Source organism: Arachis hypogaea, chromosome 16 (genome assembly GCF_003086295.3).
Source record: "Arachis hypogaea cultivar Tifrunner chromosome 16, arahy.Tifrunner.gnm2.J5K5, whole genome shotgun sequence".
Taxonomy (NCBI): domain Eukaryota; kingdom Viridiplantae; phylum Streptophyta; class Magnoliopsida; order Fabales; family Fabaceae; genus Arachis; species Arachis hypogaea.
The window spans coordinates 102,450,039-102,473,096 of NC_092051.1; the positions used below are offsets into that span (position 1 = coordinate 102,450,039).

General features: G+C 38.9%; 1 non-coding gene across 1 annotated transcript; it reads right to left on the reverse strand.

Moving 5' to 3' along the window:
* Positions 1-1,781: 1,781 nt before the first annotated feature.
* Positions 1,782-1,889, reverse strand: LOC112760790 (small nucleolar RNA R71). The gene has a single exon (XR_003181212.1). It is a non-coding gene; the product is annotated as a small nucleolar RNA R71 (small nucleolar RNA).
* Positions 1,890-23,058: the final 21,169 nt, after the last annotated feature.

Below are 23,058 nucleotides of genomic sequence, written 5' to 3' on the forward strand. Positions count from 1 at the left end.
CACGGATTGGAATAGCACAAGTGACGCGGAGGCATGGACAACGCGCTCGCGTGGCAGGACAAAACGCCGAATGACGCGTTCGCATGAATGACGCGATCGCGTGACGTGCGCGATCTGCATAATCTGCAGAATTCGCTGGGGGCGATTTTGGGCCCTGTTTTGACCTAGTTTTTGGCCCAGAAAAGCAGACTAGAGCCAGAGAACATGCAGAAACCAAGAACAACATTCATTCTACACAATTTTAGTTTTTAGATATAGTTTTACTCCTCCTCTAGGTTTTTCTCTCTACACATTCATAGTTCTTAGGATTTTATTTCTATTGCTCTTTGCATTGGGATATTGAGAAGAGTTATTACCTCATCAAGACTTTGTCATTCTAGTTCATTTTCTTTACTTGGCTTTACTCTTTCATGTCCTTTAATTTACTCAATTTTACTGTTGGATTATTTTAGAATTTATTAATACAAGAATTACTTTTATTTTTAATTGATTCCTTTGAGTTTTATTTATCATGTCTTTCTTTAATTCGCTTTCCTATGTTATGAGTTCTACATTCACAATGAGCGAGTAGTTCCCTAACTTGATGGGGAGTTGATTGAAAGGAACCCTTGAGTTGGGATGCTTAAAAGAAAAAATTGTAATTGGGTTTATTGTTGGAATGCTCTCTAGTCACTAACACTAATCCTTTTCAATTGAGCAGATTGGAACTTGTGAATAGAAACAGCATTCCAACTTGTTTGACTTTCCCTTACCTAGTAAGGGATAACTAAACAGAACAACCTTCAATTATCAATTAATCTTGAGAGTACTTCAACAAGAATAGGGCTTCCAACTAATCTACTCCCAATCAAGGCTTTTATTTAAATTATTTAATTTCTCTAATTTAATTTCCTGTTTATTCAACTCAAACCATTTTGAAAACATCTGATTAATAAAATAGCACATCTTTCTGCAACTCATTGGGAGACGACCTGGGATTCATACTCCCAGTATTTTAATTTTAATTTTTGTGACAACCCTTCTAAATTGATAAGCGGATTCCTGGTTGGTTAAGAACTATACTTGCAACGCATATCTCATAACAATTCTTAATTCGCCAATTTCCGCCACGTCAATTTTTGGTGCCGTTGCTGGGGAGTTGCAATAGAGTGCTAAAGTTATTAATTGGAATTTATTTATTTGTATTTTATTTTATCTTGCTACTATGAGCTGCTTGTTTCTTTCGCTAGATGACGCGTTCACTTCCTGATCCAAGCTTGCCAGTATTCGATCCTGAGATTGAAAGAACTATTTCACGAATAAGGCAAGCTCGGCGTCGGTTAGTCCTCTCTGAGGGCAGATATGAAACGTCATTTGAGGAAGAAACCAGCCCCCGTTCTACTGATTCGGTTGATTTACGTGTAGGTGACATGGCAGCACCTAGGAGAGTTACTATCTAGGAGGCTGGAGCCCCTGATTTTACAATGCAATCGTTTCAAGCGCATCACCCAGCGGTGGCTACAGACTTTGAAATAAAGACTGCATTGCTCAATTTGATGCCCAAGTTTCATGGCTTACCTGCTCAAGAGCCTATCAAGCACCTGAGAGATTTTCAAGCAGCCTGTTTTACTGTCAGGCGTGATGGTGCAGATGAAACTTCAATTTTGTTGAAAGCTTTCCCATTTTCTCTTGAGGGAAAGGCAAGAGAGTGGTACTACACTCAACCCGCAGCAACTGTATCCAACTGGGATACACTTAGAAGAGAATTTTTGGAAAAGTTCTTTCCAGCTGAAGTTACTGATAAACTGAGGAAAGACATTTCCATGATTGTTCAGGACGAATCTGAGACTCTCTATGAATACTGGGAGCGTTTCAATAATCTTCTGGAAGCATGCCCCCACCATATGATTGACAAGATAGTGTTACTCGGTTACGTCACACAGGGCATGAGGCCCCAAGATAAGACCACATTGGAAAGTGCTAGCAATGGGTCCATGAAAAAGTACAAGACCACTGATGAGGCATGGCAATTGATCAGCGACTTAGCTGAATCCACTCGGAATCAAAGGCAGAAACAAGGCCGTTCAAAAGCCGTTGCAGAAGTATCCTCTGGCAGAGAGACTGCTGCTCTAACTCAGAGTATCTGTGAAATGACCAACTTGCTGAAGTAGATGCAATTGAATCAACAACAAGTTCAGCAAGCTCAACCTTCTCCACCACAGCAAAGCCAACAGTTCGTCCCACAGAGAGTTTGCGGAATCTGTGCTGATTATAGTCATTATACTGACGAATGTCCGCAGCTCCGATAGGAAAATAACACCGTGGCAGCCACTCATAACTTCTATGACCGCCCCAACCAAGGGTACAAACAAGATGGCAATTATAGCCATGGATGGCAGGACAATTCTAACCAGAATTGGAGGGACAACAGCAACAGAGGAGGCAGAGACAATCAGGGAAATCAGAGGTGGAATAACAACAACAACAGGCAGCAGAACCAGAACCAGCCTTACAGAGCACCTCACCTGAGGCAATCCCAAGGACCACAGAATACCCAACAGCAGACCTCTCAAATTACTTATCCTTCTTCATCTACTAATGATGACTTACTACAATCTATTGATCGGAGACAACAGACCATGGAAAATAACCTTTATGCTACACTAAATGGTCTGACCTCTACCCTGCAAGCTCTTGTCTCACAGATTGGATCAATAAATAACTCCAATAACCAGCCTTTGAGCTCCAATGGAATTCTCTCTCAACTATTACCCAATCCAAAGGGTGGCATTAATTCCATCACCCTAAGGTCCGGAACCACACTTCAGGAGAGGAATCAGGAGGAGCCAAGCCCACCAGAACACACCTCAGCTGAAGAGGTAGTGGAAATAGAAGATGTTGAAGAGGAAGAAGACATACAGGACTTAGATGAAAAAGAAGAAGTTCAACCATAGGAGGAAGCACCACAGGGAGTAGACACTGCAGAAGACACCACTCCCATTCCATTTCCACAACTTGCAAGGAAGCCCAGGAAGCAGCTGGAACCTGACCCCAAAATGGTAGAAATATTCAAAAAGGTTGAGGTAACTGTTCCTCTTTTTGATGTTATTCAACAGGTACCTAAATATGCAAAGTTTCTAAAAGATTTATGTATACATAAAGACAAAATTAATGAATTAGAAACTATTCCTTTAGGTAGTTCCATATCTGCTTTAATGGGAGGTTTACCTGAAAAGTGTAGTGACCCAGGTCCATGTATGGTTAATTGTACTATTGGTGGTGTGGTATTTTCTGCCTGCATGTGTGATTTAGGAGCATGTGTGAGTATAATGCCTTTGTCTATATATGATATTTTGAGGTTTCCTCCCTTAAAAAGGTCGGCAGCTCGTTTTGTGTTAGCAGATAAAAGCATTATTACAGTGGCTGGAGTTGATGAAGATGTATTAGTGGGCATTAAGAGGCTCACATTTCCCATTGATTTTTATATCCTGGAGATGCCCCAAAATGACCCAGAGAAGCCATCATCAATCCTACTCAGAAGACCATTCTTGAAGACTTCGAAGTTCAAATTAGATGCTTTTTCAGGAACATACTCTTTTGAAATAGATGGCCGAGTAGTAATCTTCAATCTAAATGGAGTTATGAAGCATCCTTCGGAGGATCATTCTATCCTCCAGTGTGACATCATAGATGAAACTGTGACTGAAGTTCACCAGGAGGAATTTAAAGAGAAGTACATAGGACAAGGTCTAAGTGTGGGGACATTCTCAGAGGACAATGACAGTGCTTTACCATTGTCACCAGCTCCAGACAACCCAGAGCCTGACCATGATCAGAAGCTAGAATTAAAACCCCCTTCCTCCACACCTCAAATATGCTTACCTTGAGGACGAGTAGGAGTTTCCAGTTATCATTGCAAGGGAACTCACTTCTCAACAGGAAGAGCAGTTACTTAGTGTGCTGAGGAGGCACAAGAAGGCAATTGGTTGGAGTTTGGCAGACATAGTAGGCATCAACCCTCAAGTCTGTGAGCATAGAATATTTTTAGAAGAAGGAGCAAGACCTGTCCGTCAACCCCAGAAGAGACTGAACCCCACTATCTTAGAGGTTGTCAAAAAGGAAGTGACCAGACTACTGGCGGCAGATATCATCTATCCCATCTCAGACAGTGAATGGGTAAGCCCAGTACAAGTGGTGCCAAAGATGTCTGGAGTCACTACAGTGAAGAATGAGCATGGAGATCTCATTGCAACCAGAGTTCAGAATGCCTGGAGGGTCTGTATTGACTACAGATGCCTCAACCAGGCCACTCGTAAGGATCACTATCCTCTTCCATTCATTGATCAAATGCTGGATCGCCTGTCAGGTAAATCACATTATTGTTTTTTAGATGGTTACACAGGTTATTTCCAGATTCATATAGCTCCTGAGGATCAAGAAAAGACCACTTTTACATGTCCTTTTGGGACTTATGCTTACAAGAGAATGCCCTTTGGCTTGTGCAATGCACCAGTTACCTTCCAAAGGTGCATGATAAGTCTTTTCTCTGATCTTATTGAGGACTGTATGGAAGTTTTTATGGATGATTTTAGTGTGTACGGCGATTCCTTTAGCCTTTGCTTAGATGGATTATCTAGAGTATTAGATAGATGTGTCAGTACAAACCTTGTATTAAATTTTGAAAAATGTCACTTTATGGTAAAACAAGGTATTGTACTAGGACATGTTGTGTCTAATACTGGCATTTCTGTAGATCCAGCAAAGGTGGATGTTATTTCTAGTTTACCTTACCCCTCCTCTGTAAGGGAAGTCCGTTCATTCCTTGGCCATGCAGGTTTTAACAGGAGATTCATTAAGGACTTCAGTAAGGTAGCACTTCCCTTATCCAGGCTACTGCAGAAGGATATTGAGTTCGAGTTCAGTGAGGATTGCAAACAAGCGTTTGATAAGCTGAAGAGTGCTCAGTCTCAAGCTTTTTCACTTGACACCTTCACGCCACAAGCACATGGTTAGGGACAGCTTGATTTAGCCGCTTAGGCCAGGATTTTATTCCTTTGGGCCCTCCTATCCATTAATGCTCAAAGCCTTGGATCCTCTTTACCCTTGCCTTTTAGTTTAAGGGGTTACTAGCTTTTTCTGCTTGCTTTCTCCTTTTCTTTCTTTTTCTTTTATTTTTTGCCATTTTTTTTGCAAGCTTTGTGTTTTTCACTGCTTTTTCTTACTTCAAGAATCAATTTTATGATTTTTCAGATTATCAATAACATTTCTCCTTTTCATTATTCCTTCAAGAGCCAACAACATTAATATTCATAAACAACAATTTCAAAAATATGCACTGTTCAAGCATTCATTCAGAAAACAAAAAGTATTGCCACCACATCAATATATTTCAACTAATTTCAAGATAAATTTTGAAATTATGTACTTCTTGTTCTTTTGTAAATAAAAACATTTTTCTTTTAAGAAAGGTGAGGGATTCATGGAATCATTCATAGCTTTAAGACATATACTCTAAATTTTATTGATCATGGAATAAAAATAAGACATAAAATAAACATAAAAGCAGAAAAATAATAGTAGAAGAAAGGAAATTAAAGACACAAAAGTAAAGCTTATGTAACTCTTAAAATATGTTTCTAATAATAAAAGTTATCACAGAGTTAGGAATAAACAACCTTTATTTTGAGAGATAGGTGCTTCTTCAATCTGTGGGATGTCCAGCTCTTCAAGGATCAGCTTCTGGCGCTTTAGTTCCTGTAGCTCACGCCCTTGCTTCTCTTGTTCTCTGAGCAGTTTGCAGAGCATGCTGTTCTGATTCTGCTGCTCTTCTTTGAGTTGATCCATAGATTCTTGCAGCTTGTTGACAGATGCTTCTAAGCGGGCCCAATAGTCAAATTGAGGAATTTCTGGGAGGAGCTCATGCGCCCTCCTCTTGATGAGGTTGTCTTGAACTTGAGATCCATCCATTACCCTTTTGGTGATTGAGTGTTCAACTGGGATATACTCATCCACACCTATCTGTACTCGCGCATCTTTACATAACAGACTGATCAAGCTTGGGTAAGCCAATTTGGTTTCAGTGGATTCCTTGTTTGCAAATAAGTAAATTTCACAAGGAATTAGCTGATGAACCTCCACTTCTTTTCCCAGCATAATACAGTGAATCATTACTGCTCTTTTGACAGTGACTTCAGAGCGGTTACTGATGGGAAGTATAAATCGCCCAATGAAATCCAGCCAGCCCCTAGCAACTGGCTTAAGGTCTCCTCTCTTCAGTTGGTTTGGAACACCTTTTGCATTGGTTATCCACTTGGTTCTAGGGAGGCATATGTCCTCTAGAACTTGATCCAGCTTTTTATCTTTAGCCATTCTCCTATTAAAGGATTCTGGATCATCCTGCAGTTGAGGAAGTTTGAGGACTTCTCTTACTTTGTCAAGATGGAAGTAGATAATCTTCCCTCTGACCATGGTTCGAAAAGTGTGGAATGCAGTTCCCTCCATTCTTTGCTTATCTGTCATCCACAGATTTGCATAGAATTCCTGGACCATGTTTCTTCCCACATTCATCTCAGGATTAGCTAGGATTTCCTAGCCTCTGTTTCGAATCCGCTCTTGGATCTCCAGATATTTGTCTTCTTTCAGATCGAACATGACTTTCGGGATCCCTGATCTTCTGCACACAATTTTGAAGTAATGATCTGCATGTTCTTTGGTGTAGAACCTCTCATGAATCCATTGTGATTTTGGATTGTTCTCTTTCTTGCCTCTTGGAGTGGTTTGTTTTCCTTTAGGGGCCATGATCTTGGTCAGTGATCACAGAAAATCACATCAAACTTAGAGGTTTGCTTGTCCTCAAGCAAAAGTAAAGAAAGAAGATGAATAGATGGAGATGATTCGAATAATGGAGGAAGGGGATGGCCGAATGTATAAATAGAGGGGAGGGAGGGAATGGGTTCGAATTTTTAGAAAAAGATATGATATGAAAGATATGATTGATAAGAAATAAACATGATATGAAAAAGAGAAGATTGTTTTCAAAATTTAAGAGATATGAAAAAGATATGAGGAAGTTAGATCTGAATTTTTGTTTATGCATCTAAAAAATAAAAGATAATATGAATGAATTAAAAAGATTTGAAAAGAAATTGGAAAGATGAATGAGTTTTTGAAAGAGATTTGAAAAGAATTGAAGGAGAATTAAAAAGAATTTATAAGATTATGAATTTTTGTTAATGGAAATTAAAAATTGAATGTTTGTCATGTTTGGATGCAGAAAATTTTGAATTAAAACATGAAAATTTTAAAAAAATTGAATTGGAAACGAAATTACCTCTCCCCTAGCTGTGCTGGCGTTAAACGCCCAGAATGATAGCCATTCTGGCATTGAACACCCATCTGGTGGCCATTTTGGGCGTTTAATGCCCAGCCAGATACCCTGGCTGGCGTTAAACGCCACAAATCCTTTCTCACTGGGCATTTTTCTGAACGCCCAGGATGCTGCTATTTCTGGCGTTAAACGCCCAGAATGCTGCCCATTCTGGCGTTTAACACCCAGAATGATATCTTTACTGGCGTTAAACACCCAGAATGATAGCCATTCTGGCGTTTAACGCCCAAATTGCCTCTTTACTGGTGTTTGAACGCCAGTGAGCTCTTTTTATCTGTGATTCCTCTGTTTTATGTTCTGAACCTTCATTTTCTTGACTTTTTCACTGATAAGCATTAACAAACATAAATAACATAATCAAACAAACTTATATAATTGTTATAAACATCTAATAATGGCTGGGTTGCCTCCTAGCAAGCACTTCTTTACTGTCTTTAGCTGGACTTTACTGAGCTTTTAATTTAGTCTCAGCTTTGAGCATTCTTGCTCAACATTGCCTTCAAGATAATGTTTGATTCTCTGTCCATTAATAATGAACTTTTTGTTAGAATCAAGATCTTGAAGTTCTACATAGCCATACGGTGACACACTTGTAATCACATATGGTCCCCTCCTCCGAGATTTCAATTTCCCAAGGAACAATCTGAGTCTAGAGTTAAACAGCAGGACCTTCTGTCCTATCTCAAAGACTCTAGATGATAGCCTTTTGTCATGCCATCTTTTTGCTTTCTCTTTATAAATTTTAGCATTTTCGAAAGCATTGAGTCTGAATTCTTCCAGCTCATTCAACTGGAGTAATCTCTTCTCTCCAGCTATTTTAGCATAAAGGTTTAGGAACCTGGTTGCCCAGTAGGCCTTGTGTTCCAGTTCTACTGGCAGATGACAGGCTTTTCCATACACAAGTTGGTATGGAGAGGTTCCTATAGGAGTCTTGAATGCTGTTCTGTATGCCCACAGAGCATCATCCAGACTTCTTGTCCAATCCCTTCTACGGGTACTTACAGTCCATTCCAGGATTCGTTTTAGTTCTCTATTTGAGACTTCAGCCTGCCCATTTGTCTGTGGATGATATGGAGTTGCCATTTTATGGTTAATTCCATATCTAACCAGAGCAGAGTCAAGCTGCTTATTACAGAAATGAGTGCCTCCATCACTTATCAGTATCCTAGGGACACCGAACCTACTGAAGATATGCTTCTGGAGGAACTTCATTACAGTCTTACTATCATTAGTGGGTGTTGCAATTGTCTCAACCCATTTGGATACAAAGTCTACTGCCACTAGAAAATAAGTATTTGAATATGATGGTGGGAAAGGCCCCATGAAGTCAATACCCCATACATCAAACAACTCAATCTCTAAGATCCCTTACTGAGGCATGGCATAACCGTGAGGCAGATTACCAGCTCTCTGGCAACTGTCACAGTTACGTATAAACTCTCGGGAGTCTCTATAGAGAGTAGGCCAGTAGAAACCACATTGGAGAACTTTTGTGGCTGTTCGCTGACCTCCAAAGTGTCCTCCATACTGTGATCCATGGCAATGCCATAGGATCTTCTGTGCCTCTTCTCTAGGCACACATCTACAGATTACTCTGTCTGCACACCTCTTAAAGAGATATGGTTCATCCCACAAGTAGTACTTTGCATCAGAGATCAACTTTTTCATTTGTTGTTTACTGTAGTCTTTGGGTATGAATCTCAGAGCTTTATAGTTTGCAATGTCTGCAAACTATGGTAATTCCTGAATGGCAAAGAGTTGCTCATCCGGAAAGGTTTCAGAGATCTCAGCAGGAGGGAGGGACGCCCCTGCTACTGGTTTTATCCGGGACAGGTGATCTGCTACCTGGTTCTCTATCCCTTTCCTGTCTCTTATTTCTATATCAAACTCTTGCAGAAGCAACACCCATCTTATGAGTTTGGGTTTTGAATCCTGCTTTGTGAGGAGATATTTTAGAGCAGCATGGTCAGTGTACACAATCATTTTTGATCCCACTAAATAAGATCTAAACTTGTCAATGGCATAAACCACTGCAAGTAACTCCTTTTCTGTGGTTGTGTAATTCTTCTGTGCATCATTTAAAATACAGCTAGCAAAATAAATGACATGCAGAAGCCTATTATGCCTCTGTCCCAATACTGCACCAATGGCATGGTCACTGGCATCACACATTAGTTCAAATGGTAATGTCCAGTCTAGTGCAGAAATGACTGGTGTTGTGACCAGCTTAGCTTTCAGAGTCTCAAACGCCTGCAGACACTCTATGTCAAAGATAAATGGCGTGTCAGCAGCTAGCAGATTACTCAGAGATTTTGCAATTTTTGAGAAATCCTTTATAAACCTCCTATAGAATCCTGCATGCCCCAAAAAGCTTCTGATTGCTTTAACATTGGTAGGTGGTGGTAATTTTTCAATCACCTCTACCTTAGCTTGATCCACCTCTATTCCTTTGTTTGAAATTTTGTGCCTAAGGACAATTCCTTCAGTCACCATAAAGTGACATTTTTCCCAGTTTAAAACCAGGTTAGTCTTTTGGCACCTTTTCAGAACAAGTACTAGATGGTCAAGACAGGAGCTGAATGAGTCTCCAAATACTGAGAAGTCATCCATGAAGACTTCCAGAAATTTCGCTACCATATCAGAGAAGATAGAGAGCATGCACCTTTGAAAGGTTGCAGGTACATTGCACAGACCAAATGGCATCCTTCTGTAGGCAAATACTGCAGAAGAACATGTGAATCTTGTTTTCTCTTGGTCCTGAGGATCTACTGCAATTTAGTTGTAACCTGAATAGCCATCCAAAAAGCAGTAGTATTCATGACCTGCTAGTCTCTCTAGCATCTGGTCTATGAATGGTAAAGGAAAATGATCCTTTCTGGTGGCTGTATTGAGTCTTCTGTAGTCAATACACATACGCCACCCTGTAACTGCTCTTGTAGGAACCAGTTCATTTTTTTCATTATGAACCACTGTCATGCCTCCCTTCTTGGGGACAACTTTGACAGGGCTCACCCAAGGGCTATCAGAAATAGGATAAATAATCCCAGCCTCTAGTAGCTTAGTGACCTTTTTCTGCACCACATCCTTCATGGCTGGATTCAGCCGCCTCTGTGGTTGAACCACTAGCTTGGCATCATCCTCCAATAGGATCTTGTGCTTGCATCTGGCTGGGCTAATGCCCTTAAGATCACTTATGGACCACCCAAGAGCTGTCTTGTGTGTCCTTAGCACCTGAATTAGTGCTTTCTCTTCCTGTGGCTCTAAAGTAGAACTTATGATTACTGGAAAAGTGTCATCTTCTCCTAGAAATGCATATTTCAGGGATGGTGGTAGTGGTTTGAGCTCGGGTTTAGGAGGCTTCTCCTCTTCCTGAGGAGTTTTCAGAGATTCTTCTGTTTTCTCTGATTCCTCCAGATCAGGCTGAACATCTTTAAAAATGTCCTCTAACTCTGATTCGAGACTCTCAGTCATATTGACCTCTTCCACTAGTGAGTCAATAATATCAGTGCTCATGCAGTCTTTTAATGTGTCTGGATGCTGCATAGCTTTGACAGCATTCAACTTAAACTCATCCTCATTGACTCTTAGGGTTATCTCCCCTTTTTGGACGTCAATTAGGGTTCGTTCAGTTGCTAGGAAAGGTCTTCCTAGAATGACAGTTGCACTTTTGTGCTCCTCCATTTCCATCACTACAAAGTCATTGGGAAAGGAGAATAGCCCGCCCTTGACAATCATGTCCTCAATTATGCCTGATGGAATCTTAATGGAGCCATCAGCAAGTTGGAGGCATATCCGGGTTGGTTTAACCTCATCAGTCAAACCAAGCTTTTCGATAGTGGATGCAAGTATGAGGTTGATACTTGCCCTAAGATCACATAGAGCTGTCTTGGTACAAGCACCCTCTAATGTGCATGGTATCATAAAGCTTCCGGGATCTATAAGCTTTTCTGGTAAGCTTTTCAGAATGACTGCACTGCATTCTTCAGTGAGAAAAACTTTTTCAGTTTCTCTCCAATCCTTCTTATGACTTAAGATCTCTTTCATGAACTTAGCATAAGAGGGTATTTGCTCAAGTGCCTCTGCAAACAGAATCTTTATTTCAAGAGTCCTGAGATAGTCTGCAAAGCGGGCAAATTGTTTATCCTGTTCCGCTTGGCGGAGTTTCTGAGGATAAGGCATCTTGGCTTTGTATTCTTCAACCTTAGTTGCTGCAGGTTTATTTCCTACAGAAGTGGTTGGAGAAGCCTGCTTAAGGGGGTTATTATCAGCACTTTCAGGTGTCTGATCCCTTATTGGCATTTGAACACCAGAATTGGGCACTGCATGGGTGTTTAACGCCAGATTGCCACCCTTTTCTGGCATTTGGACACCAGAACTGGCCATCCCTTGGACGTTTAACGCCACTTTCTTACGCTTTTCTAGCGTTTGAATGCCAGAATCATTCCTCTCTGGGCTCTTACTGTCTTCAGAGGGATTTTGGGCAGTGGGTTGGTCATCCTCTGTCATTTGTTCCTTTCTTGGCTTTCTGCTGCTTTGAATTGAGACATTCAATGTCTTCCCATTCTTTAATTGAATAACTTGGCATTCTTCTGTTATCTGTTTAGATAGCTGCTGTCTTGTCTGATTCAAGTGTTTTTCCATATTTTCATTAGCATCTTTGGTTTTTTATAGCATCTCTTTAAATTCTGCTAACTGTTTTGTTATAACAAGCAATTGCTGATTGAGTTCAGCAACTTGTTCTTGAGGACTAAGTTCAGTGGATACTGCATTAGCTTCTTCTTTTATGGAGGACCTACTACTTAAGTATAGATATTGATTTCTAGCAACTGTGTCAATGAGCTCCTGAGCCTCTTCAATTGTCTTTCTCTTATGTGTAGATCCACCAGCTGAGTGGTCTAGAGATATTTGGGCCTTTTCTGTAAGCCTATAGTAAAAGATGTCTAATTGCACCTATTCTGAAAATATTTCAGAGGGGAATTTTCTTAGCATCCCTCTGTACCTCTCCCAGGCATTATAAAGAGATTCATTATCCTCTTGTTTAAAGCCTTGGATGTCCAGCCTTAGCTGTGTCATCCTTTTTGGAGGGAAATATTGATTCGAGAATTTGTCTGATAACTGTTTCCATGTTCTTATGCTTGCTGTGGGTTGGTTGTTTAACCACCTCTTAGCTTGATCTTTTACAGCAAATGGAAACAGTAATAATCTGTAGACATCCTGATCTACTTCATTATCACGTACTGTGTCAGCAATTTGTAAGAACTGTGCCAGAATACTGGCAATTTTGCTGCACCATGATAATGAGCTAAGGATTTAGCTCAAAACTGCTTGCTCTGATGGGAGGTATACATATACTACTCCCATAGGAAGCATTAGTGGGGTTAGCATATGACCCCAAAGTCCTTCTGGACTGTTCATTTCTACTTAGGTCCATGATGGAGAAAGGGAGATGTTGTAGATTGTAAAATAGAAATAAAGTAAAAGAAAAATCAAAATATTTTTGTTTTTATTTTATTTATTTAAGGAGAAACTGAATTAAAAAGGAAATAAGATAAAATAAAATAAAATAATTAGAAAATAGAATATAATTTCGAAAACAAAATAAAATAAAAAATAAAATACTAAAATGGTTAATTAATCGAAAAGATTTGAAAAAAATTTGGATATGATTTTCGAAAAAAAATGAAGAGAGAAAATAGTTAGGGAGTTTTGAAAAAGATTTAAGAAGATAAATTTTTAAAATAGAAATTTTAACTTGGCTAACAAGAAACTACCAAATTTTAAAAATTTTGACTAAGTCAACCTAAGGAGTTCGAAAATAATGAGCAAATAAAGGAAAAGATATTTTATTGAATTTTTGAATTTAATGAGGAAAGAGAAAAACAATAAAATGACACCAAACTTAGAGTTTTTAGATCAAAACAAAGAAAGAAAACATGAAAATATTGAATATCAAGATGAACACCAAGAATACTTTTTGAAAATTTTTAAGAAAATAAAAACACAAAGGACACCAAACTTAAAATTTTTTGTACCTTGGACACTAATAATTCAAAAATGCACAAGAAAAACAAGAAAAGACACAAAACAAGAAAAACTAAAGATCAAACAAGGAAAATAAACAAGAACAACTAGAAGATTAAGAAAGAACTAAGAATATATGATTCAAAAAATTAAAAGAAAAATAAAATCATGCAATTGACACCAAACTTAAAACATGAAACTAAATTCAAACAGAAGACTAAATTATGAGGTTTTTGTTTTTAAAAACATTTCGAAAATAATTTAGAAAAAAAATAAGGATTTTAAAATTTACAAAATAATTGTGATTACACTTTTCACAACTCCGCACAACTAACTAGCAAGTGCACTGGGTTGTCCAAGTAATACCTTACGTGAGTAAGGGTCGATCCCACGGAGATTGTCGGCTTGAAGCAAGCTATGGTTATTTTGTAAATCTTAGTCAGGAGATTAATGATAAATGTGATTGTATTTATGAAAAATAAATAGCATGAAATAAATAGTACTTGTGATTCAGTAATGAGAAACAGGCTAAGGTTCCGGAGATGCTCTGTTGTATGAATCTCTGCTTTCCCACTGTCTTCTTCTCCAAACACGCATAGCTTCCTTCAATGGCAAGCTTTATGATCCTCTCGGATGAAAAATACCAGGTACGATCTCTATACAGCTAATCAACTGTCGGATTTCTCGTCTTGGATGAAAAATACCATGTACAGCTACCGCACGACTAATCATCTGTCGGTTCCACTAGCGTCAGAATAGGACCCTTGTCATTTTGCACACTGTCACTGCGCCCAACATTCGCAGGTTTGAAGCTCATCACAGTCATCCCTTTCCAGATCTTACTCGGAATACCACAGACAAGGTTTAGACTTTCCGGATCCCAGGAATGCTGCCAATTGGTTCTAGCCTATACCACGAAGGTTCTAACCTCCGGACTTGGTCTGTAGATTAGAAACCCAAGAGATACGCACTCAAGCTATCGCCCAATGACTACGTTGAGCTCAGATAGAACGGGAGTGGTTGTCAGACACGCGTTCATAGGTTGAGAATAATGATGAGTGTCACGGATCATCATATTCTCCATATTGAAGTACGAGTGAGTATCTTAGAATAGAATCAAGCGTGATTGAATAGAAAACAGTAGTAATTGCATTAATCCATTGAAACACAGTAGAGCTCCTCACCCCCACTTATGGGGTTTAGAGACTCATGCCATAGAAGATACAATATAAAGTGTAGAATGTCATGAGTTGCTAAATGAATCTCTAAAAGTAGTTTTTATACTAAACTAGTAACTTAGGTTTACAGAAAATGAGTAACTAAGTGCAGATAGTACAGAAATCCACTTCTGGGACCCACTTGGTGCGTGTCTGGGCTGAGCTTTCAAGCTTTCACGTGCATATACCGAAGGTTGGAGTTAAACACTACCCTGGGTGCCAAAATGGGCGTTTAACGCCAAGAATTATGCCAGTTCTGGCATTTTATGCCAGAAAGTTTTAGGCTGTCTTTTAACGCCAGTTTGGACCACCAAATCTCGAGAAAAATATAAACTATTATATATTGCTGGAAATCCCAGGATGTTTACTTTCCAACGCAATTGAGAGTGCACCAATTGGGCTTCTGTAGCTCCAGAAAATCCACTTCGAGTGCAAGAGGGTCAGAATCCAACAGCATCTGCAGTCCTTCTTCAGCCTCTGAATCAGATTTTTACTCAGGTCCCTTGATTTCAGCCAGAAAATACCTAAAATTATAGAAAAATACGCAAACTCATAGTAAAGTCCAGAAATGTGATTTTTGCATAAAAACTAATAAAAATATAATGAAAAGTAACTAGAACATACTAAAAACTACCTAAAAACAATGCCAAAAAGGGTATAAATTATCTGCTCATCAGTCACCGAGATGATTTAGCTGGCTTGTGTCCTATGGGAGGCAGATGATGAGACACCACCCAACGACCATGGGAAGGAGGACGTGATTCCGTGGGGGACATGGGTGCATGAGAAGCCCCTATCCCGGCGCCGGTCTCGAGCCAGAGCAGCATTAGCCGGACCTTCCTCTTCATCAGCTGCATCAGGACCATCAGCACCAGCAGCATCCATTACACCACCACCACTAGCACCCCAGCCGACATATCTCCTAGTGCAGCATTTGATCCGCTTCATGGAGCGCAGTGAGCGCCGCATTATGCGACGCTTGGACAGAATGGATCAGATGTTTGTGGCTCTGGGCGTTGAGTTGCCTCCTCTTCCCGACTCTTTTGCATCTGAGGAGGAGGAGCACGAGGAGGAGCCAGCTCAAACAGAGGCACCACCGCAGACACAGACTGTTCCAGAGGCTCAGCAGCCCCCTGAGGAGCCATGATGTGTGGGAAACGATCCAACACAAAACTCACCGGCAAGTGTACCGGGTCGCATCAAGTAATAATAACTCACGTGAGTGAGGTCGATCCCACAGGGATTGAAGGATTGAGCAATTTTAGTTTAGTGGTTGATTTATTTAAGCTAACAAGAGTTGATTTGAGTGATTTGTAATTGATAGAAGCTAAATTGCATGAATTGTAAAGGGAGAGGGGCAATTGACTGTAAATTAAAGAGCAAAGAAAGTAAAGAAGCTGAATCTTAAGTGTAAGTAATATAAATTGCAGAAACTTAGATTGCAAGAAATGTAAATGACTGAAACTTAAAGTGCAAGAAATGTAAATTGCTTGAATTATAAAAGGAATTGGAAATTGGGATTGCAGAAATTTAAATAAGAGGAAGCAAAATGGCATTAAATAGAGAATTAAAGGATGAATTAAACTGAAGTAAATCTCAAATAGAAAAGTAATTTGGCTTGAAGAAGCCTCAGCAAATGAACAGAAAGGAAAATGCAAGATCTCAGGGGTCAAGAGACTAGAAAACTAAGTCTAGATCTCACTACCTTCCTTGATCCAATTCAGAAAACAATTTCAAACAAAATGAAGGATGAAAATCAGTAAAGAAACTTGAATTATGCAAGAAAAGGAAACAAAGAGATCTCAAGGGTGAGGTTGAGACAGAATTTCCTCAACTCTTCACTATCAAGACTCAAGCAAGTTTTGTAGAAAAGAAAATAGAAAACCCAGAGAAGAAGAGAACTCAATTCTCCTGCCAATTCTCCAAGATCCAAAATCTCAATAACAAATGAAAAATTCTAAAAGAGGTAAAACGTTCAAAGTAAAAAGAAAAAGTCCTTTCTAAATCAAACTAGCTTCTATTTATACACTTCCTTCTAATGATCTTTAAGCCTTTAATTTGGGCCCTTGGCCTTGATGGAATTGGATTGAAGATAGCCTCTGTTGATTGCTCTTGGTCTTGAAAAGAAACCCGTTTGCATAATGGACTTTGGGATCATTCACGTTTGAGGCAAACGTTGACTCAAACGTCTTGTATTAGCATTATGCAGAATGGAGTTTTGCTGTCACTCACGTTTGAGTTCACGTTTGAGGTCAAACGTGAGCTCAAACGTGTTCCCTCCAAGGCAATTTTGCAGCCAATGTTTGACCTCACGTTTGAGGCAAACATTGGCGCAAACGTTAAGTCCTCCTGGGTGTATTATTGAGCCAACGTTTGACCTCACGTTTGAGGCAAATGTTGGCGCAAACGTTAGCTCCTCCTGGGTGTATTATTGAGCCAACGTTTGACCTCACGTTTGAGGCAAACGTTGGCGAAAATGTTGGCTTCCTCCAGGGTGTTCTTTTAAGCCAACGTTTGACCTCACGTTTGAGGCAAACGTTGGCGCAAACGTTGAGTCCTCCAGGGTTCTTCTTAAGCTAAAGTTTGACCTCACGTTTGAGGCAAACGTTGGCACAAACATTACCTTCCTCCCAGGTGCTTCTTAGCCAATGTTTGACCTCACGTTTGAGGCAAACGTTGGCACAAACGTGAGCTCTTCCCAGGGTGGCTTTGCTGCCTTCATTTCCATTGCTGCCATCCCCTTTCTTCAACCTTCCTCCAAGTCTTTTGGTCACCTATCATCAATCAACAAATGCATCAAAGCTATGCTGAAATCATGAGACTTCTTCTTATCCTTAGCATATAAACAATTATAGCACAAAACTCATGAAAATGCATCAATTTACTCATGATTGATTGAATCCTAATACACATAAATTTCTACCCAAATGGCTTACTTGTAATTCAAGAAAGTGTATAAAACCTATTAAAAACAAAGGAAAGAGACTAGTAAAACTAGGCTAAGATGCCTTGGCATCAAGCCACAGCCTGAGGCCCAGTAGACGGATGCGACTATTGACCCCCACTCTGAGCCCGAGCAGTAGCATCGAGGATGATGCTTCATTTTAAAGTGTGGGGAGGTCACCGTCGTCGCCATTGGTGGATAGCAATTTGGGGTGAACATTCCGGACATTTATCTCCCATTTTATGTTATTTTGCTTTATTTTGCATTTTGTTCAGGATTATTGTATATACTAGTATTGTGGATACTTATATTCTAGTTGTTGCGTGTTGCACCTTAGATTTGATACATTTCATATTTTAGTAGATTTTATTTACATAATTGTTTTTGCTTATCTTAGCTCTTTGGTTGTGATTAGAAAAATATTTTGGATTGTTGAAACCCAGTTGACCCTTTTTGTATATGCAGATGTTGGATTCTGACCCTTCTGCACTCGAAGTAGATTTTCTGAAGCTACAGAAGCCCAATTGGTGCGCTCTCAATTGCATTGGAAAGTAGACATCTTGGGAATTCTAGAAATATATAATAGTCCATACTTTGCCCGAGATTTGATAGCCCAAACTGGCGTTAAACGCTAGCCAGAGACCCTTTTCTGGCGTAAAACGCCAGAACTGGCACCGGAACTAGAATTAAACGCCCAAACTGGCACCCAAGTTGGCGTTTAACTCCAAGAATGGCCTATGCACATGAAAGCTTCAAATCTCAGCCCAAACACTCACCAAGTGGGCCCCGGAAGTGGAATTCTGCACTATCTACACCTAGTTACTCATTTTTTGTAAACCTAAGTTACTAGTTTAGTATAAAAACTACTTTTAGAGATTCATTTTGGCAACTCATGACATTTTACATTTCATATTGTATCTTCTACGGCATGAGTCTCTAAACCCCATAGGTGGTGGTGAGGAGCTCTGCTGTGTCTCAATGAATTAATGCAATTACTATTATTTTCTATTCAATCACGCTTGATTCTGTTCTAAGATACTCACTTGTACTTCAATATAGAGAATATGATGATCCGTGACACTCATCATCATTCTCAAATTTATGAACGCGCGCTTGACAACCATTCCCATTCTACCTGAGCTTAACGTAGTCATTAGGCGATAGCTTGAGTGCGTATCTCTTGGGTCTCTAATCCACGAACCGAGTCCGTGAGATTAAAACCTTCGTGGTAGAGGCTAGAACCAATTGGTAGCATTCCTGAGATCCATAAAGTCTAAACCTTGTCTGTGGTATTCCGAGTAGGATCTGGAATGAGGTGACTACTACGAACTTCAAACTCACGAATGTTGGGTGCAGTGACAGTGTGCAAAAGGATAGAGAGATCCTATTCCGACACAAGTGAGAACCGACAGATGATTAGCCGTGCGGTAGCTGTACCTAGTATTTTTCATCCGAGACGAGAGATCCGACAATTGATTAGCCGTACAGAAATCGTGCCTGGTATTTTTCATCCGAGAGGACGGATGGTAGTCATTGACAACGGTGATCCACCAACATACAGCTTGCCATTGAAGGAAGCCATGCGTGTTTGGAGAAGAAGACAGTAGGAAAGCAGAGATTCAGACGACAGAGCATCTCCGGAACCTCAACCTATTCCTCATTACTGAATCACAAGTACCATTCATTTAATGTTATTTACTTTTCATAAGCAAAATAATTTTTATTACTAGTCTCCTGACTAAGATTTACAAGATAACCATAGCTTGCTTCAAGTCGGCAATCTCCATGGGATTGACCCTTACTCACGTAAGGTATTACTTGGACGACCCATGCACTTGCTGGTTAGTTGTGCGGAGTTGCAAAGGTGTGATTGCAATTCCGTGCACCAAGTTTTTGGCGCCGTTGCCGGGGATTGTTCGAGTTTGGACAACTGACGGTTCATCTTGTTGCTTAGATTAGGAAAAATTTATCTTTTTTGGTTTAGAGTCACTAAATTTGAGTCTTTTGTTATTGTTTTTGTTAAAATTTTAAAATCCTTGTTTTCTTTTTCTAGATTTTTTCGATAATTTTTAATAAATAGATAAAAACCAATAAACTAATATTTGAGTCTTCTGTTTGAGTTTAGTTTCATATTTTAAGTTTGGTGTCAATTGCATGTTTTTATTTTCCTTCTATTTTTTGAATTGTATGTTCTTTTTACTCTTCATATTTTCGAGTTTTATGTTCCTTGTTCTTTCTTGATCTTCAAGTTGTTCTTGTTTATTTTCCTTGTTTGATCTTTAGTTTTTATTGTTTTGTGTCTTTCCTTATTTTTCTTGTGCATTTTCGAATTATTAGTGTCCAAAATATAAAAATTTTTAAGTTTGGTGTCCTTTGTGTTTTTATTTTCCTAAAGATTCCCAAAATTTGTTCTTGGTGTTCATCTTGATCTTCAAAGTGTTCTTGGTGTTCATCTTGACATTCAAAGTTTTCTTGTTTGTTTTCTTTGTTTTGATCTAAAAATTTTAAGTTTGGTGTCATTTTATTGTTTTTCTCTTTCCTCATTAAATTCAAAAAAATAAAAAAAATATCTTTTCTCTTTATTTTAATTGAATTTTCGAAATTTACATTAAAAAATTCAGATTTTTATTTTAAAATTTTTATCTTATCTTATCTTAGTTTTAAATTTCAAAATTCAAAATTTTTTTTCAAAAAAAATTATATCTTTTTCAAAATCTTATCTTATCTTATTTCAAATTCAAATTTCAAATTTCAATTAAATTCCAAAATTCAAAATTCAAATTTTAAAATTTAAATTTAAAATTTTAAAATCAAACTTTTTCAAAATTTAAATCTTTTTCAAATCTTTATCTTATATTGTTGACTTTTTCAAAATTCAAAATTCAAAATTTAAAATTCAAATTTCAAATTTCAAATTTCAAATTTCAAATTTTAAAATTTAAAATTCAAAATTTAATTTTCAAATTTAAAATTTAAATTTCAAAACTTTTTAATTTAAAAACTTTTCTTAAATTCCTTATCTTCTCTTACCTAACTTATCTTATCTTTTCTAATCTCAAATCTTAAAATCAAATCTTTTTCAAATATTTTTAATTAATTAACTAATTTAGTTTTCTAATTTCTTTTATTTCTTTTTCTTTTCTTAATTTTCGAAACTTGCATCAATTTTTTTATTTACTTTATTTAAAAAAAAAGGGAGGATAAAATTTTTATTTACAATCGACATCATCTCCCTTTCTCCATCATGGACCTAAGTGGAAATGAACAGTCCAGAAGGACTCTGGGGTCATATGCTAGCCCCACTACTGCCTCATATGGGAGTAGTATCTGTATACCCCCATCAGAGCCAGTAATTTTGAGCTAAACCCTCAGCTCATTATCATGGTGCAGCAAAATTGCCAGTATTCCAGTCTTCCACAGGAAGAACCTACTGAGTTTCTGGCACAGTTCTTACAAATTGCTGACACAGTATGTGACAAGGAAGTAGATCAGGATGTCTACAGATTATTACTATTTCCATTTGCTGTAAAAGATCAAGCTAAGAGGTGGTTAAATAACCAACCTACAGCAAGCATAAGAACATAGAAACAGTTATCAGACAAATTTCGAAATCAATATTTCCCTCCAAAAAGGATGACACAGCTAAGGCTGGACATCCAAGGATTTAAACAAGAGGATAATGAATCTCTTTATAATGCCTGGGAGAGGTACAGAGAGATGCTAAGGAAATGCCTCTCTGAAATGTTTTCAGAATGGGTGCAGTTAGACATCTTTTACTATGGGCTTACAGAAAAGGCCCAGATGTCTCTAGACCACTTTGTTGGTGGATCTATACATATGAGAAAGACAATTGAAGAGACTCAAGAGCTCATTGATATAGTTGCCAGTAATCAGCACCTGTACACAAGTGGTGAGACCTCCATGAAAGAAGAAGCTGAGGCAGCACCCACTGAACTTAGTCCTCCAGAATAAATTACTGAACTCAATCAGCAACTATTTTCTGTAACAAAATAGTTAGCAGAATTTAAAGAGATGCTACAAGAAACCAAAGATGCTAACAAGAATATGGAGGAACAAATGAATCAAACAAGGCTGCAGTTATCTAAACAGATAACAGAAGAATGCCAAGCTATTCATTTGAGGAGCGGGAAGACATTGAATGTCTCAACTCAAAGCAGCAAAAAGCCAAGAAAGGAACAACTGATAGAGGATGACCAAACCACTGCCCAAAATCCCTTTGAGGACAGTAAGAGCCCAGAGAGGAATGATTCTAGCATTCAAACGCCAGAAAAGGGTGAGAAGTTGGCGTTGAACTCCCAGTGGATGGCCAATTTTGGCATTCAAACGCTAGAAAAGGGTGGCAATTTGGCGTTGAACGCCCATACAGCACCCAATTCTGGCGTTCAAACGTCAATGAGGGATCAGACACCTGCAAGTGCTGATAACAACCCCCTTAAGCAGGCTTCTCCAACCACTTCTGTAGGAAGTAAACCTGCATCAACTAAGGTTGAAGAATATAGAGCCAAGATGCCTTATCCTTAGAAACTCTGCCAAGCGGAACAGGATAAACAATTTGCCCACTTTGCAGACTATCTCAGGACTCTTGAAATAAAGATTCTGTTTGCAGAGGCACTTGAGCAAATACCCATTTATGCTAAGTTCATGAAAGAGATATTAAGTCATAAGAAGGATTGGAGAGAAACTGAAAAAGTTTTCCTCACTGAAGAATGCAGTGCAGTCATTCTGAAAAGCTTACCAAAGAAGCTTAAAGATCCCGGAAGCTTTATGATACCATCCACATTAGAGGATGCTTGTACCAAGACAGCTCTATGTGATCTTGGGGCAAGTATCAACCTGATACCTGCATCCACCATCAAAAAGCTTGGTTTGACTGATGAAGTTAAACCAACCCGGATATGCCTCCAACTTGCTGATGACTCCACTAAAATTCCATCAGGCGTAATTGAGGACATGATTGTCAAGGTTAGGCCATTTGCCTTTCCCACTGACTTTGTGGTGCTGGAAATGGAGGAGTACAAGAGTGCAACTCTCATTCTAGGAAGACATTTCCTAGCAACTGGATGAACCCTCGTTGATGTCCAAAAAGGGGAGGTGACATTGATAGTCAATGAGGATGAGTTTAAGTTGAATGCTGTCAAAGCTATGCAGCATCCAGACACCTCAAATGACTGCATGAGCATTGATATTATTGACTCCCTGGTGAAAGGGGTCAATATGACTGAGAGTCTCGAATCAGAGCTAGAGGACATTTTTAAAGATGTTCAGCCTGATATGGAGGAACTAGAGAAAACAGAAGAACCTCTGAAGACTCCTCAGGAAGAGGAGAAGCCTCCTAAATCCAAGCTCAAACCACTACCACCATCCTTGAAATATGCATTTCTGGGAGAAGATGACACTTTTCCTGTGATCAAAAGCTCTACTTTAGAGCCACAGGAAGAGAAAGCACTAATTCAGGTGCTAAGGACACACAAGAAAGCTCTTGGGTGGTC